The sequence below is a fragment of the Rhineura floridana genome, chromosome 4 (assembly GCF_030035675.1).
Source record: "Rhineura floridana isolate rRhiFlo1 chromosome 4, rRhiFlo1.hap2, whole genome shotgun sequence".
Classification (NCBI taxonomy): Eukaryota; Metazoa; Chordata; class Lepidosauria; order Squamata; family Rhineuridae; genus Rhineura; species Rhineura floridana.
The window spans coordinates 9,360,900-9,373,121 of record NC_084483.1 but is presented as its reverse complement, the minus strand read 5'-3'; the positions used below and the strand labels follow the sequence as shown (position 1 = coordinate 9,373,121).

Here is a 12,222-nt window from a genome sequence, read left to right as displayed (position 1 = left end):
CATTTTTTCCCAGCTGGAAATGCAGTGCTGGAAAAAGCAGCACCTGTTGCATTTCTGCCAGTCAAGCAGCTTTAAAAAGTTCTGACAGGAGCTCTGTCGGAACAAAAATGAGCAAACTTTGGAGCAAGCTAAGAACAGTCTAATGACCACAGAGAACAAACAGTGAGGCATATTTTTGGTGGCAAGAGCTTTCTGGAGTACAGATGGTGTGTTTCATGCACTGCCTCTTCCTCATCAATTGATGGTGTCTCAAAGCAACTTACAAAATATTAGAAGACTATGTTCAGAACAACTAAACATTTAAAATCCATAACACAGAATAAAACGTAAGCATAATAAAACGTAAGCATAATAAAAGTGTTCATCCATCGACAATAATAAAAAGTACAAATCCTACTCTGCTAAAAAGTGAACACCAAACCAGGCCAGAATCATACTACACTATGCTTAAATTAAGATCCAAATGCCTGGGTAAACAAGAATGCTTTTGCCTGGTGCCTAAAAACTGACAATGTTGATGCCAGGCAAGTTTCCTTGGGGACGGAATGTGATAATTGAGGAGCCACCACTGAAAAGGCTTGCTCTCTGGTTGCCACCCTTCAAATCTCTCTTAGAGGAGGCATACAGAGAAGGGCTTCTGATGACTAATGTAGAATCCAGGTAGGTTCATGTGGGAAGAGGTGATCCTTGAGCACTGGGGTCCCAAAGCTGTATAAGGCTTATAGGTCAAAACCAGTACTTTGAACTGAGCACAGAAACCAATTGGTAGCAGATGCAGTAGGGCCAGAATTGGTGTTATGTGCTTGGACCATCTGGTCCCAGTTAACAGTCTGACTGGTGAAATCTGCACTAGCTACTCTGCTTTTCTTTGATTATAAAGGTTATTTTCTAGAGATATTTAAACAGCAGATATATAATATATTGTATATGTTGTATATTGCTTTTAAATGTTTTTATGTTGCTGAACACTACCCTGATGTTTTGCAAGAGGGCAGTATATAAATCCTTCCATCAATAAATAAAATATAAGCAAAAAGATGCAGAAGGGGACATGCTACAATCTTCAGGATGTTGAGGTGTGTACAGAGTAGCAGCAATTGCAGCATTAGTTCCCGGTTGGTTTTTTTCTTTTCTTCACACCTTGGATGGATTTTACCCTTGCACATACAAGCATTTCATCTCAGAATTGCTCAACCAACTGCCAGATCAAAGAGAAGTATCAGTAACATGACTTATCTGACCAGTTGCATATAGCAATAATCTCTCTGGTGTCAACTATATTCATGATCACTCTTAGCACATAACATTGAATAATACATTTCAACAACACGTGTATAATTTATGAATAGATTTGAATTAAAAAACATTGGAGAGCTCCGCAACCTGGCTGCAGAGGTTCATAGCACATCTTTATTTGTCACAGGTGTAACACACACACCCTGCCACCACTATCAAGTCATCCACGCCGTAGGCTGCTGCCATCTGGACACAGTATCAAAACACCAGAAAACTCTGGAAATGCTTCTCCAACAGTGTTTGAGTGCATTGTTTTCCATTTACTGTTCCAACGCATTGAATATCTTTTGACTGAAACCCAGTAAGATGTTTTATAAATAAATAAAAATATTGTTTTGTTTTCAGAAAACCTGCTTTGTCTGTTTTAGAGGTGCCATGTGCAGTCACAAGAGGTAAGAGTAGATCAGCTTGCAAGTTGGGTTGCATTATGCGGTCCACCCGTATGTAAAGGCCAATGTACCTGAGAATAAACACAGCTTTAATAGCGTATGTCTTTTCCAGGGTATCAAGTTGCTGTTTTGATGTACAGGAGAGCCATTATAGTACACATAACACATTTCAAAGTACATTAGTTATTTGTTTTTCTATGTGGTCATGCTGAAAATAAAGGGACTCGCTGTGCATGTTAACCTCTGTATATGAGAATAATTTTAATGTGTAAACAACAAACTAGAAACGGTTCTTTTGACAGCCTACTATACTCCAATTCATAAAAAACCTGAAGAACTTCAATTATTGTTCAGTTTCATAAGGGAGAATTGCAACAGTGATGCTTCACAGTTCTTTATTTACTTTACTGATGTTTTCTGAAGCACAGGAAAGAAAATGATGCTTAAGTTCATCATTATGTATTTAAACATACATACAACCCTCAAAGGTTCACAACTGCCAAACATAGTTTAGAAACAGTTAAAAGATGAAAATGTAAAACTATGGCAAGGTAGGTTTAATAATCTCCTAGTAGTAGTATTGCAGCCAAGTCAATCCACATACAGTTCCTGATCTGCTTCAATAGATCTGGCAAAATTTTGGGGTTGGGGGATGAGTTTCCATAACCATGGAGCAGTCACCAGAACCGTAGCTACCATTCCTTATTTATTTAAATTTGGTGCACGGATTATTATTGGTAGGAGGGCACTCTTGGTTGATCTTAAGAGTCACCGTTACTTTTAGCAATGTAGATTGCCTCTCATATTTCTTTATCTCACTCCTAGTCCTAGGTAAGGATGGAAGGATCTGTCCATTTCTATTCTTATAGTTTCTCATTTTCCCAGTCTTAAATTCAGTTCTCCACATTTCTGCAGTAATTTGTAATTTTTTTAAAATCCTCATGACAATTATTCAACATTTTAGCATGAATCTATCCTAATAAGCACATTTTTGAATGTAGTTTTGAGTTATGTGTACATTTGCAAGCAATTTATCCTAATTTAATGCATTTTTGTACATTTTTTAACCAATATGTGCATTTTATGCACATTTCCCCCTAATATATTCATTGTTTGGTTGTAGAACAACATCAAAACATTCAGAGAAGTGCACATTTTGAAGGATGTCTGTGTTTTGGTTCCCACATTGTTTCGGAAAGTGCAAATTTGATGCATTTTTAAATGCAAACTGAATTGAATTTCTACACCATCTCTACTCTACAACAGTTCCACATGGAGTCAGGTGTGCCAAACTCATTGAAATAATGTAAAAGTTGTTCTAGTGAGGCCCAGAGATACCTGCACACTCAGGACTACCTGGTGAATTGACAGCTAACTGAACTTTCAGATTGGAATTCAAAACCTGGCTTTCCTGGTTGAAATCCCATCCTATCTGTTGTACCCCCATATCAAAACAGATTTGTTTTGACACGTTTCTCTTATTCATAGTAGCTTGGGTCTAAAGGTTTTGTTGCACAAGTGGAAGGCACTTCTGCTCTCTTATTTTCGCTGGTTTCTCATACCCACTGCAGCCTCCCCCATACTACATCCACTATGATGCATGCAATTTGTGCACCTGTGAGCACACCCTGCACATGTAACTTCATAAAACAGAATGCTACCATTTTTTGCCTATTTAACCTGTAGAGTGCCAAATATAAAGCCAGAAACTTTTGAAATTAGTCAGGTTTGCTTGCTCTCTCTCTTTTAAACTGTTGTCTCTGCTTGCATTTGCGTGTTTGGAGGGAAGTCAAGCGGGTAAAATTGCTTATGTTGCAATTTCATCGCATCACACATTTAAGTGGCAGTGCAGAATTTCAGTAAGGATGGCCACATTTACCACTCAAGAGATGATGACTTGGTTGGAAAAACCGCAGACACAGCAAATGTCTGTGATATCTCCTTTGTAACAACCTGAAAGATGCAGATCTTGCTGGGGTGGGGAATAGAATCTACATTTATGCAATGGAGCTCAGCATACAAATATATTCTAGCGATATACAGAATTAATTTGAAAATAAAACAATACTCAATACTGATATATTATCCTAAAGGAAGTGTTGAAAAGATGTGCCAATTCTATCTGGAACTGAAAGATCATGGCCAGCCCTACCATTAAGCAGAGTGAACCCTACCATTAAGCACACACACCCCAGGCTGTTCCTCCAGAACCATTCCTGTCAGATGACAGAGATGTGCATGCTTTTGCCCTGTACTTGGCCCCCTAAACTAACCTGCTGCCTCAGATGTGGTGGAGGAGACTGTCCCATTGCCAGGCTTCTGAATGTGGAATGGCGTGGAGGGGGAAGAGTGTCATCTTGTTTTTCACCTCAGGCAGCAAAACTTTGAGACTAACCCTGTTAAAGATTATTGTAAATCAATAGGGAGGTCCATCTAGTCCAGCATTGTTTCCAAACAGATACTACTGGGAGGCTTACTAGTAAGCCACTTTGTTTGTTTGTTGTGCCCAGCATCTGGCACTCAAAAGTATAAACATGGTGTTTCCATGCTGTCACACCTGACCCAGGCATGAACCAGGAAGATGACTCCTCCAGTGACGACCGCAATGACACAAAGTCCAAAGATGCTATGGGCCTCAGACTCCAGCACTATCCCATCAACACCCAACATCTCTGGAGCCCATCTGCAGCAGAGGACCTGGAGGGACCCATGGGTGAGGTGCCTTACTCACCTGTGGCAGCTCCCTCATCTGGGAAATCGGAGGAGGAAGCCGAACTACCTCCCAGCCCCAGCCACCCATTGACGCAGCACGTGCCTCAAGGCCCCTAAGAACCAACCTCTTGGGGAATAAGGGGACTCTTGGAAGCAGAGAGCCTTGAAGATTGGGCTAACCAGTTGCAGCTGGGCCTGGCTGGGGTCTGGGTGACCAGGATATTTAAGCTCCCAGATGAAGACAGTTATGTGCTGGAACAACATACGTCACAGAATAATAAAATAGTAGAGTTGGAAGGTGCCTAAAAGGTCTTTAGCTCTGTGCAACCCAGCTTATTTCTGCTGCCTACTCTCACTGACCCTGTGCTATGAACCTCTGCAAATACCTTGTTCTTGAAATCTTTTCTCCCTTTAGACTGTTCTGCTGTGTCAGACCTGGGCTTTGCCTCATGACCCTGTCATTGCACCATACCCTCTTTTGGAGTGCCTTAGCCTGCTCGACCTTAGCTTCTCCGTAAGACCCTGAGTTTCTGGATCACCTTGATATCCAACTGCTACCTTAATGTTCCAGAGTTTGGCCAGCCCCTTGCACTGGGAATCTAGCACCCCCCTTGTGTCTGGCTCAGAGACCAAGCCAGGACCAGGACAAGGCAGAACACTCTCTTATTGAATGGCCATTGATAGAGCTACTCCCCTTTAAATTTCTCTAATCTTCTTAAAGCCATCTAGAAGCTTTAGAAGATCATGTAGTAATTAGTTCCCTATGCTATGTGTTGTCCAACACCCATTGCCAATCTATATAATTGTGATTTCTGGTGTTTGGGGAGTTATCTGGGACTTTCTATACGATGGAGAGATGTGCAAATATTGTTTCACTTTTGCATCTTCTTTTTTATATAGAGGGGGGGTACCACTTGATCGAAGATCCTCCGTGGCACAGTGGTCAGCGGCGGTAACGCAGCCGAAGCTCTGCTCACGGCCGGAGTACGATTCCAACAAAAGGAGGAAGTCGAATCTCCAGTAAAAGGGGTCGATGTCCACTCAGCCTTCCATCCATCCGTGGTCGGTAAAATGAGTACCCGGCATATGCTGGGGGGTAAAGAAAGGCCGGGGAAGGAACTGGCAATCCCACCCCATATATACGGTCTGCCTAGTAAAGTCGCAAGACGTCACCCTGAGAGTCGGAAATGACTCGCACTACAAGTGCGGGGACACCTTTACCTTTTACCACTTGAAACCAGCATGGGTGCTAGCTGAGGGCACAGGGAAGCTGGACCTGCCACTTTGCCTGCCTGCCTGCCTATAACTTGGGAAACAATAATGTTATGGCTCTGAGATATATGATCGCAGCAAAATGTCTAAAAGACCTAGCTGGATTTTATCCTCTGTGTTCCTGTCACGACCTGTGAGGTAATCAGGTCCATATGAATTAGGGATGCTAGAACAGCTCCCTCAAGCCAGGTTTGGAAACTAACAGAGCTCTCAAAGGCTCACTTCAGACAAAAAGTTGAGGTTTTTAAAGTCCCAGGTTGTACTCTGGCTGCCTCCCCAAAACCCCTCGCTCATAACACTCGCATCCCCTTTCCCTACAATTCAACTGGCAGTAGTGGTGGTGGGAGCAGTAGCAGTGGGGCCTGAGGAGACGGACCGAGCACAGGATCTTCTCTTTCCTTCCCCCCTCCCCATTACCTGGACATATTGAGTAACAGCTTGCCAGCCAGGCCACAAAAGCCCAGGAGATCTTGGGAGACATGTTTCTTTCAAGGGTGGCTGCTGCTGCTGCTGCAATCATTTATAGCACTCACAACAAAGTACTATGTTGGCTCTCAAATATTAATATGGTAAACTAAAGTTCCAACTTGCTTGATGCATTTTGACCCCACAAGTATTCCTCATCAGCTTAAAAATGGTGGTGGAAAATTATCTTTCTTGCAAGAGTGAGCAAACTGGAACATAGGAAGCTGCCTTATGCCGAGTCAGACCACTGGTCCATCTAGCTTAGTATTATCTACACTGACTGGTAGCCGCTTTCCAGGATTTCAGGCAGAGGTTTCTCCCAGTCCCATCTGGATTTGCTAGGGATGGAATCTGAGATCTTCTCCATACCAAGCAGATGCTCTACCAGTGAGGCATGCAGGCCTTCCCTGGGCCTTTTCGTAAGATTTATTTATCCACTAATTTCCCCCAAGTTTTGTTTAGGGATGATCTTTAAAAATAATGTCAAGATACAGAAATTAAAGAATAAAACATGTCTTAGAAAATTCCATATATTATTATACTCACACACACACACACACAGAGCATCCCTACTGAAAGCTCATTTAGCAGGGCTGAATAACTTTACGGAATACAAGAAAAATGTACTTACAAGAGACAAAGTGTAATTCCTCAGGCAACAAACCTACTAATCAGAACCTCTGCACTCCAAGGCCCTATTCAGGCATTCCCTTCCACAAGACTGTAATCAAATCCTGTAAAGGATTTGAAAAAGTATTCCAGAGTCAATAAACCTTTAATCATTATGCCTAAATGAGGCAATAGATTTTGAAGTCCACATAGTAATGCTGTAGATCCTAGAACGGTGCTTCCTCCCTCCGCCTTAAGTTTGCCCTCCTCTCAGATCCACAGACATTACTTAGTGCAACAGTATTTCGAACAGAGATTACAGAATGTATCTGTGTTTTTTCACAGCATGAAGCAGGCCTGGGTGGTTGAAAAGAGTTTTGATAACATTCCAAAGGCCTGATCTGAAGTGATTATCCCTGAAAAGAAGAGGGTAATCAACTTGAGGTTCTTTCCATAAAGCAAAAGCTATATAGCTAAAAAAACCTAAGATACACAACAGACCGTGTTTCAATCTGACATAATGTGGCCTGCACCATGAAATTTGACTGTGTTAGAAAGCTGCTCACTCAAGATGTTCCAAGAGTAGTCTATCCTGTTTCAGAAGCTGGGGCCTTGTTAGTGGATGACCTTGGGTCTTTTGTAAAAGGCCCCAGATCTCCTATTCCTTCCCGCACCTTTTAAAAGCTTTTTCTTTTCTTTCAACTTTGCTTACAGGGTGGCTTTCCCCCTGAAAGTTGGCCTAAATTTGCATCTTTACATATAAATTAGCACATGAAAATTTGTGCCATGGGTCTACTGAGGACCAAGCAACATCCTCTTTAGAAGGCAGTCTCAGCTAAGGTTGATCCTTGTTGCGGTTGTGTGCAATTAGGACCATTTCTCGCACATCATGCAACATGAACCTGTCAAAATGTGTAATATATGGTCATAGCAAAATATAATTACTAATGTGTGTTATGGCAAGTGCATCCATGGTCAGTGTAATGAACTGGGCTCCCCAAACTACAACAAAAAGCCCTTCCTTTAAAATATTATGACAACTTCAGCATCCCTCTAATACAATCTGTCAACACTGTGAGTCTTTGATTAACTCAAGGTCACATCCACACCACACATTTAAAGCACTATTATGCCACTTTAAACAGTCATGGTGTCCCTCAAAGAATCCTAGGAAGTATAGTTTGTAAAGGATGGTGAGACTTGTTAGGAGACCCTTACAATCAAACTAAACCAGAACTATCACTAGAAGCTAAAATGATGAAACTGAGGCTATCATACTTTGGACACATCATAAGACAGGAGTCACTAGAAAAGACAATAATGCTGGGAAAAACAGAAGGGAGTAGAAAAAGAGGAAGGCCAAACAAGAGATGGATTGATTCTATAAAGGATGCCACAGACCTGAACTTACAAGATCTGAACAGGGTGGTTTATAACAGATGCTATTGGAGGTCGCTGATTCATAGGGTCACCCTAAGTCATAATCAGCTTGAAGGCACTTAACACACACATTCTCACAGAAGTACAATTCCCAGAGTTCCCAGTGAAGACAGATTGATTGTTAACCACTCTGAGATTTGGTATAATACAGCTTTTCAAATGCATGGTGTGAATGTGGCCTCATTCCTCCTCAATGCTGTGGAGCTGCCCTGGTGGCCCAATTATGTACAGTAAGGCCCTGCTTATACAGCGGGTTAGGGACCAGGCCCCTGCCGTAAAGCGGAAATCGCCGTAAAGCAGGACCCATAGACTATAATGGGGCCGTCGCATAAAAATGATGTGAAAATGTCGTAAAATTGCTACATTGGCTTTAAAAATGGGAATTTCCCACCGCCGCATTAGCGGAACGCCGGAATACAAAGCGCCGGTAAGCGGGGCCCTACTGTAATGCTTCCACAATGACTCTATGGCAGGCTGATGGTTCCCTTGCTCCTCACCATAATTTTGTCTCTTGCAGCTCAGATTTCCTTTCAGTCACCTTACCAACATACACTGGAAATAAGGAACCTCCGCTGGCTCCTTATTCTTGCCTTCGTTCTCTATTCAGCTGCGTTACTAAAAGTCAGGAGTGTAGTGACACAATTTTCATTGGGGTGGGGGAAGAGACAAAAATTGGGGAGGGCAGAAGGGTTGGGATATTGGTCACTACAAAAGAGGATTATGGGGGGAAATGTTTTCTTAGGTAATGACAAAAATAAACCCCAATTTATGCATTTTAAGTAGGAATTTGTGAAGTCTACAAAAAGCAAATCAAATTAAAATACTGTATTTTCCACATGCAAATAATTACGTAAACTAGATAACAGTGACTAGGAAGTAAATGTATATTGTGTAAGTCATCCTACCATAATGATCTGAACTGTTAATAAAGTCTAATACATCGTGATTTCTCTGCAAACTTGCAGAGGAACTTCAATTCCTTCAAATATGTTACTTTCAAAAGGCAAGATTACTAAGTTTGCTTTTCTCTGATGAAGCATTGAACACCTGTATGGTGTCAACACGTGTGAAAGTTGAGAATGAATTTTCAGACACAGCTGTAGATGCACCAAAGGTGAGTCCTGTAACATAAAAAGTGTACATGTGTAGAAAGGCTTCCTTGTACAGGTACAATGTTTTAGTAAGCTTTTGAACTGTGAGTTGAATTGTCCTGAGGCAGCTGCTTCCTGGTCTCCTTTGCCATGCCAGGAAAGGAATTAAGAGAAGTTTCACTTTAAAAATTAAATTAATACCTATAAACATCACTTTTCATAAGGAAATGCTTGACAGCATGTCATATAGAAACTATACGTCTCTCCAAACTACAGGACAGACAAAAGGAAGTACTTCTTTACTCAGCGCATAGTTAAACTATGGAATTTGCTCCCACAAGATGCAGTAATGGCCACCAGCTTGGATGGCTTTAAAAGAAGATTAGACAAATTCATGGAGGACAGGGCTATCAATGGCTACTAGCCGTGATGGCTGTGCTCTGCCACCCTAGTCAGAGGCAGCATGCTTCTGAAAACCAGTTGCCGGAAGCCTCAGGAGGGGAGAGTGTTCTTGCACTCGGGTCCTGCTTGCGGGCTTCCCCCAGGCACCTGGTTGGCCACTGTGAGAACAGGATGCTGGACTAGATGGGCCACTGGCCTGATCCAGCAGGCTCTTCTTATGTTCTTATGTACAGGTGCTAGAATCAACTGTACAAGCACACAATCTCTGTTCTACAGAAAGGACCTGGGCCAGCCAGCTAACACTGCTCCTGATGTCTCTACCAGCAAATCTCATACACCCTATTTTGGCAGTACATAAGTTTGCATGAGAAAAGTTAAATAAGGTGAATTATTTATGATCATTTGCACAGTTGAGTGGAGGTCTAAAATTGCAATTACGGCTCTAGCCACATATTTTTCAAAACCATTTTGAAATGGACCCAGCTTGAAAAGATTGAAATTGTGTATTTTTCAACTTTTAACAAACGAGGAAATGCCTCCAGACATATACATGCACACAATATTCCACCTCCACATTGCCTGGGCTAAGGTAGTAAGGTCTCATTAGGCTTTGTGGGCCTTGGAGAGTCAGCTCACCCACCTCTCTGCTTCTTCTCAGGTCCTGCCCTGGACTAGGCTAGGCTGTTCCAGTTTAGGCCCAAAAGCCTAGGCACACCCACCAGATGCACTAACAACACCCATCACCTACAGAGGCTGACTGAGCTTTTTTGGGGGGGGGGAGATATGCTCTGCAGTGTGTAATACTTCCCGCCTTGCCTTCCTCCAACTGCAAACCCTTAGGTTTGCCAACTCCCTCCCCCATTCATCAAGATTTATGTTCACCTCATTTGCACCTTTTATATTTGCCGTTTTCACATTCCCTTTGTAACTTTGCCCTGCCCCTCTCTGTGGATGCCTAAACTGTATTTTTAAAAGCTCAAGTGAAGTTTTAAGTTACTGCAATGCTAGAAATGTGGGGACTGAAGGAAAATTTCATTGTAGGGGCAGAATTATTTTTTGGGGGAAATGCCCTAATTTGCACCCCCCATCACTACACCCAGGGCCAGCTCCAGGGATGCCGGGGCCCTTGGGCATCAGCTTGCCCTGGCCCCTGCCATGTGCGCGTGTTCACACGCAGCCCACCCCAACCCCCACCTACCTGTCTGCTGTCTTTTACTATTGCCATCAACCAAGATGGCAGTTGTGGTTTCCCTAAGGGGATGAAGCCTCCACCACCATCTTTGTTGATGGCATGCATGCATGCTGCGCGTGCCCATCTCTCCCATCAACTAAGATGGTGGCGGGGGCTTCAGTACCTTAAGGAAACTGTGGCCGCCATCTTTGTTAAGGGCAACAGTAAAAGACAGCAGACAGGTAGGTGGGGGGATGTGGGGGAGCCGTGGACCACGGAAGGGGAGCGGAGGGGTGGCTGAGGGGCCCCCTGTAGCTCCAGGGGCGGTCGGGCCAGTGCCCAACCTGGCCGCCCTTTAGAACCAGCCCTGACTACACCTCTGCTTAAAGTCCATAATAATAATAATTTATTAGTCTCTGAGCAACTTACAACAATTTATAACAGGCCGAACTCCACTGCCAGCTCCCAACTGCTTCAGGTAACAGCCAACTTGTCAGAAATGACTCCTGCCTCAATAAATCCTCTAACCAAAATCATCTCAGCAACATTCTTTTTTTTCCTTTCCAGCTTTACAACTCTCCAAGGATCTGGAACTGGCTAGAGCTCCTGAACAAGTATTGCTGCAGAATGCTTTACATAGATTTGAGACTGCAGCTATAGGGTTATATACTCAGTTACTACAGAAAACTGCCATCTCTCCTGTGGTTTCCAGCACAAATGGCAGTCCTCTGTCTTTTTTGCCTTCATTCAGTTGTATGGCCACAGACAAGCCATTTTAGACATGTGTTTTACGTGTTCAAAACATAATTATCTTTGAATATCTTGCAAAGGCGTTAATCCCTGCATTTTAGCTTTTTGAACAGCAATGTTATCAAGCACATAGCAGTAGTGTCATATGAATAGAACTTGGCAACAGTTGATAAGTGTCAGTTTCTTCAGTGTATTCCCTTGTCAGAAGCACAGCTGTGCCTTCTCAAAAACAATCCTACCCATTATGAACAGCCAGCAAGACCTCACTGCTGATAGCATAGGCCTATAATTGTAGAGTACTTTATCCCATACAGAATACATTTCTAGCGATGGGAATATAATGCATTTGCTCTAGCAGTTTATATTTGGTTTACTTGTTCCCACTAATGTTCCTCCAGTCGGGCCAAGGAAGAAGGCAGAAAGGATGGCTTTATATTTATTAAATTTATATCCCGTCCTTCCTCATAAAGGAGCCCATACTATCGGCAAAATTTCCATAATAGGATTTCCCAAATTACTGTATTTGGAGCCTTTCTGTGCTGCATTCATGATGGCTATGCTCTACCTCTACGGTGGGAGACATCATGCTTTTGAATACCAGTTCCTGGAAACTGCAGGAGGGGAG

General features: G+C 42.7%; 1 long non-coding RNA gene across 1 annotated transcript; it reads right to left on the bottom strand.

Moving 5' to 3' along the window:
• Positions 1 to 966: 966 nt before the first annotated feature.
• Positions 967 to 9,684, bottom strand: LOC133382856 (uncharacterized). The gene is made up of 3 exons (XR_009762101.1): positions 6,766 to 9,684; positions 3,959 to 4,081; positions 967 to 1,756 (listed from the first exon to the last, which is right to left on the bottom strand). It is a non-coding gene; the product is annotated as an uncharacterized LOC133382856 (long non-coding RNA).
• Positions 9,685 to 12,222: the final 2,538 nt, after the last annotated feature.